Source organism: Odocoileus virginianus, unplaced genomic scaffold (genome assembly GCF_023699985.2).
Source record: "Odocoileus virginianus isolate 20LAN1187 ecotype Illinois unplaced genomic scaffold, Ovbor_1.2 Unplaced_Scaffold_3, whole genome shotgun sequence".
Classification (NCBI taxonomy): domain Eukaryota; kingdom Metazoa; phylum Chordata; class Mammalia; order Artiodactyla; family Cervidae; genus Odocoileus; species Odocoileus virginianus.
This window is the reverse complement of record NW_027224265.1, coordinates 5,023,937-5,030,089: the sequence shown is the minus strand read 5'-3', so window position 1 is coordinate 5,030,089 and position 6,153 is coordinate 5,023,937. Positions and strand designations below refer to the sequence as shown.

The 6,153-nt window shown below is 42.5% G+C and overlaps 1 long non-coding RNA gene across 1 annotated transcript; it reads left to right on the top strand.

Moving 5' to 3' along the window:
- The first annotated feature begins 1,990 nt into the window (after positions 1 to 1,990).
- On the top strand, positions 1,991 to 4,973 carry LOC110152600 (uncharacterized). The gene is made up of 2 exons (XR_002318445.2): positions 1,991 to 2,223; positions 4,089 to 4,973. It is a non-coding gene; the product is annotated as an uncharacterized lncRNA (long non-coding RNA).
- The last annotated feature ends 1,180 nt before the right edge of the window (positions 4,974 to 6,153 follow it).

Sequence of the window (6,153 nt, the reverse complement as noted above, 5' to 3'; positions counted from 1 at the left end):
TATAACTTCAAGACAAATAGATGGGGAAACAGTGGAAACAGGGACAAACTTTATTTTCTTGGGCTCCAAAATCACTGTGAGTGGTGACTGCAGCCATGAAATTAAAAGGTGCTTGCTCCTTGGAAGGAAATGCTATGACAAACCTAGACAGTATACTAAAAAGCAGAGACATCACTTTGCCAACAAAGTCCATATAGTCAAAGCTATGGTTTTTCCAGTAGTCATGTATGCATGTGACAGTTGGACCATAAAGAAGGTTAGCACCAAAGAACTGATGCTTTTGAACTGTGGTGCTAGAGAAGACTCTTGAGAGTCCCTTGGACAGCAAGAGATCAAACCAGTCAATCCTAAAGGAAATCAACTCTGAATATTCATTGGAAGGACTGATGCTGAAGCTGAAGCTCCAATACTTTGGCCACCTGATGGGAAGAGCCAACTCATTGGAAAAGACCCTGATGCTGGGAAAGACTGAAGGCAGGAGGAGAAGAGGGATGACAGAGGATGAGATGGTTGGATGGCATCACTGACTCAATGGACATGAGTTTGAGCAAACTCCGGGATAGTGAAGTACAGGGAAGCCTGGCATGCTGTAGTCCAGGAGATCACAAACAGTCAACACAACTGAGGGACTGAACAACAACTGACCACACTACTAAGGAAATGGTGGATGAGCAAGGAAGATCATATTTCCATCTGATACCTTCATTAGCTTATCTGAATCTGTCACATCTTGTGAAACATTGGAAAACAATTTATCCGGTTTCTATTTTAATAAAATCTGGCAATGACATCTTTAGGCATCCAATATAGCAATGACTGAGGTTATTTCAGGGCATTCGCTTTCCCAAATAGTATTTTGTTGTTGTTTAAAATAATTTTCGGAGCACTCCATATTAAATATTTTGTATTAAGTTTTCTCTGATATTTCTAGAGGGCACATAAGAGAAACAAAACCGAGTAGAAAGATAGGTAGATAGATAGATTTTAAGCAATCGGTTCATTTGAAGGCAGCTGGCAAGTCCAAAATCCACAAGGCATTATGGAGACCCGGGGAATAGTTGATGATGTTTAGTCCAAATTTCATAAGGCAGCAGTCTGGAATTCTGTGTAGTCTTGAGGAGCATTCCCTCTTCTTCAGAAGATCTAGCCTTTTTTTCCTCTTAAGACTGAACTGATTGGTTCAGTTTCACCCAAATTGTGGAAAATAATCTGCTCTACTGATTTATTAATAATCTTCCCAAACCAGGAGTAGAACCTGGGTCTCCTGCCTTGCAGGTGGACTCTTTACCTTCTGAGCCACCAGGGAAGTCTTAGTAAATGTTCACCTCATCTTAAAAAAATTCATTTATAGCAGTATCTAAACTGGAGTTTCATCCAACAACTGGGCAACATGGCCTATCTAAGTTGATACATAAAACTAACCACAATAGGGTAAAAGATTTACCTTATATTTAAGAATATAGCACATTATGGAATAAATATGCCTCTGCCCAGCACTCTTGGGCTAGAGGAAGAAAAAGGGATTTCTCAACATTATCTTCATACATGAATTTGAGATTCTTTCTTTCCTTCTCTCTTTCTCTCTGCAGGCTTTCTAGAAAGCAGAGACTGAGGCAGACTTTAGATGCTTACAACGAAGGGCAAGCCCAGGGCTCTCACGATGAAGGATAATGGGAAGTGAGGAAAGGGAAAATACGATGCTCTGTGGCGGCAGCGTATTACCCTGAAAGTTCTCACTTCACAGCCAGCTAAGAAATCCAGCACATCACTCAGAAGGTTTGCTCACCCAATACCCAGATGGGCAAAGAAGAGAGACTGCCTCAAAGTAGTACCGGAAAATGAGAAGGAAATATCCATCTGTCTGACTCATCCCTTCTCCCACTTCCCATTGGCCAAGACTGACTCCATAAAGAGGTAACCTTAAACACACACTTCCTGCTGCATCATCTGGCTCCTTGGTGGCTGCTCAGGAAGCTGGGTCCCAAGGACCCACACCCTGCTTTATGATGTCACATCCATGTACACAAGTGGAGCGGTGACAAGGGTGAGGTATCAACCGGAGAGAAAGAAAGCAGCAGAGGAAGGCATCTGAGAAAACTTTGCATCCCAGGACACATCAACTTCAGGGAGTGAATAAAACAGAAAAATACTGAGAAAAGCTGATCAGTCAAACGCTGACCAAATCTGAGTCAAAGCCATAAATGCCTATTTGAAGAGTTTGAGGTAAGAGTTTAGTTCCCAAGGGTTAGGGGGAAAGAGCTTTGGAGTCAGATGAGTTGGAGTTTAAACACAAGCCCTACCCCTTTCCAGCTGTGGCCCTGAGTCCCCTTCATTTCTCAGTCTATAAACTCAAGAGAAATCCCGACATCCAGGACTGTTCTGCAGATTACATAAAATCGTGTCCCTAGACTGACTCAGAGAAATGCCCCATAAGGTTACGATTTCTTCCTTTTCCTTCTTATTTTATCCAATATTCTTCATCTGCTCTAACAGTAAGATATTCACGGGAGGACTTTTAAGACCTGAAAAACTATTCACTATTCCTTTAAAATCTCATAGATGTGTACATTTCGGGTCAAAAGAAATACGGGAATCCTGTAAAGGAGTTATTAGCTACGCAGTATGAATTTTAATGAAGTTTAATTTTAGAACAGTTTTCTGAACATATTCTTAACTTTTCATCACTCAACAAATATTTGTGAAGCATCCATGTGTCAGGCATAGATTCATAGGCTGTGTTTTGGTGAAGTTATACTGTTGGAGGTAGACATTTTTAGAATCCAATGTGGCAAGAAGAACATCATTTTGATAATAGTAAACTGTTAAAGCAAATCCCACTGCAAAAAGCAGCCCGTGTAGTAGGTCTGGGGATAGTATTAGTGGGGGAAGGGGCAAATGGTAGCTGTAAGTGAGGAGGTGGCTCAAGTCACATAGAGGAACCTGTTCACCTGTGCCTTGCGTTAGTACATGCTGTTTCCACGAACCAGATTTCTCTTCCTCATCCTAAAAGCAAAATCTCCTCTAGGCAGCTGTCCATTCCCTTCATCTATCATCACTCCAGTTTGGTTCAGACTCCTATCCTCTGCCCTTCTCCACCACAGCACCTATTACACTCTGTTGCTGAGTAGCTGCTGATCTTCTGTTCTATCTTACGCTGGAGAGAGGGCTCCTTGTGGATAGAATTGTCCCCACTTATCTGGCTAAGTCTACCTGACACAGAGCTTGGTACATGGTGGACACCCAGTGGAGGAAGAGTAGGCGCAAAAGAAGAAGGAAACCTCAAGACATGGAAGCAATCTAAATGTCCATCAACAGACAAATGGATAAAGAAGATGTGGTGCATATATACAATGGAATATTACTCAGCCATAAAAAGAATGAAATAATGCCATCTGCAGCAACATGGATGGACCTAGAGATTATCATACTAAGTGAAGTAGGTCAGAAAGAGAAAGACAAATGCCATATGATATCATTTATATATGGAATCTAAAATATGACACAAATGAACTTATCTATGAGCCAGACTCAGACATAGAGAACAGATTTGTGGTTGTCAAAGGGAGGAGGATGGGGGAAGGATGGAGTGGGAATTTGGGGTTAGCAAATGCAAACTATTATACAGAGACTGGGTGAACAACAATGTCCTACTTTAGAGCTCAGGGAACCAGATTCAATATCCAGTGATCAGCCATAATGGAAAAGAATATGAAAAAGAGTGTGTGTATCTATCTATCTATCTATATATATATATACTCTTTGCTGCAACAAAAATTAAATTACAACACTGTAATTCAACTATATGCATATGTGCTCAGTCATATCCAACTCTTTGCAGTCCTATTGATTGTAGCCCACTAGGCTCCTCTGTCCATGGGTTCTCCAGGCAAGAATACTGGAGTGGGTTGCCATTTCCTACTCCAGGGATCATCCCCACCCAGGGATTGAACCTATGTCTTTTGCATTGTTAGGCGGATTCTTTACCACTGCACCACATGGGAAGCCCTACACTTCAGTAATATTATATATAAGGAGCCAGGTCTTTGGGATATGATTTCTAACATACACATTGATTTTATTATTATTAGCATTCTTCATCTCCTGATTGAAGACAAATATCATGGGATTAGCAGTCGAACTAGTCAAATCCCTGCTTTGCCACTTGGCACCTGTATGAACTTTAAGAAGTCACTTTCTTCTCGAAGTCTCAGTTTCCAGAGCTGTAAAGTGGGACCAATCAAAACTATCTCACAACTAGAAATAACTCACTAATCAAGTTCCAAAATGCAGCAAGTGCTCAACTCCGGTGAGCTGCTATCACTGGGACTCAAGGTACTGTGAAGTTTAGAAGTCTAAAAGAGCCCAGCCATGAGTTCCTCATAACAAGCTCAAAACTGAAGCCGGTGGAGCAGATCCCAGATGTGTCCAAAGCCTGCGGAAATTTACATTATGGAGCAAACGCTTCCACTTTCTGAAGATCAATATTAACCCAGGGATTTCTTCTTTTTTTTTTCCCCACACACCACCATTAGACTCTGCTCAGCATTCCCAGAGGGGAGCAGTACTTAGATAATTCATCTTTAATCATCTGCACTGCACAAGAAAAGCTTTTCTTATCAAAAGATGGAATAGCAGAAATGAGGGCAGGAAGAGGAACGGAAGGGAGTTTTGCTGGCTTTGAACCTGAGCCATGGCCTGCACTCAGGGAGAAAAGAGTAACCTCCTGGTTTTCACACGGGGGTGGGGCTGGGGGTAGGGGTGCGCCCACCCTTGACCAAATGAGCTGTGTTGCTTCCCTTTATTCACCCATCCATTTATTCATCTCCTAACACTTACTGACTGCCCTTCACCAGGCTTGCAGTTGGTCACCAGGAACAGTGTTAAATGAGACCCAACTTTTACCCTAATTAGCTCATCATCCAAAACAGGCATCCATGAACTGTTCTAGTAAAAAGGTCAGAGAGCAAACTGTTTAGACTTTGCAGGTCATATGGTTTCTGTTGCAACTACTCATTCCGTCCATTGTAGCATGAAAGTACCTAGAAACACCAAGGAAATTAACAGGCGGGGCTATGTGCCAATAACCCACGACAAGCAGCCCAGGTTTGCTCACCTCTGCTCTAGAGGCAGAGCAAACAACAGGCAAATAAATACAAGTCCTTTAATTGTCCCAGGGCAAGAGCAGACAGTAGCTTGGACTGGAGATTGGGCATGAACTAGGAGAGATGTTAAAATATTTGAGGAACTTAAAGACTTATGGGAGAAAAGTCATCAAGGATGACGCCTAGATTTCTGGCCTGGATGACTGGGTGTTGCCACTTACCGAGGCTGCCCCAAGGGGAGGGTCATCCAATCAGTGTCTTGCAATCTTTTTTTAAAAATTATCACTCCTCAACTGGAGACTTTTTAGACATTATTTTCTTAACCACCTCACCCCATAAATTCTAATACCACCAATGTACTATATATATTTGTTCACTGATGTATATCTTGCTTTATACATTACAAAGAGCAAGAGGCTTTCCCTTGCCCCTCAAGAACCAATTTTCATTTCCTTGGGAGCAAGTTTGTCCCTGATGAGAATGCATGGTCTGGCTCTAGGAAGGGTGACTCCATCTCCTATCTAGCCAAAGTCTTCTGGGATAGAACAGAAGGCCTCCTGGGATGGCCAGAACATCCAGAGGAAGACCATATTAGAACACAGTAGGGCAATGCCACATCCCCAGACTTTTGTACCTTCTGAACCTTCTGGGATTACTTTGCCCCAGATTTTCACACAGCTTTCGACCCACTTCCCTGGCGGCTCAGATGGTAAAGCATCTGCCTACAATGTGGGAGACCCGGGAGAAGGACTTCTTCATCTTCTGGAGAGACTTCTGGAGAAGGAAATGACAACCCACTCCAGTGCTCTTGCCTGGAAAATCTCATGGACGGAGGAGCCTGGTAGGCTACAGTCCATGGGGTCACAAAGAGTTGGACATGACTGAGTAACTAAACTTTCTTTCTTTCGACCCACAGTCACAAGGTGATTTAAAAAAAAAAAATAGGGTATTCACAATGGGTACCAGAACTCTACTTAGGAAAAGGATTCGAATTGGGTATGGGAAAAACACCTAAGGGCTTCCCTGGTGGTTCAGTCAGTAAAGAATCCAC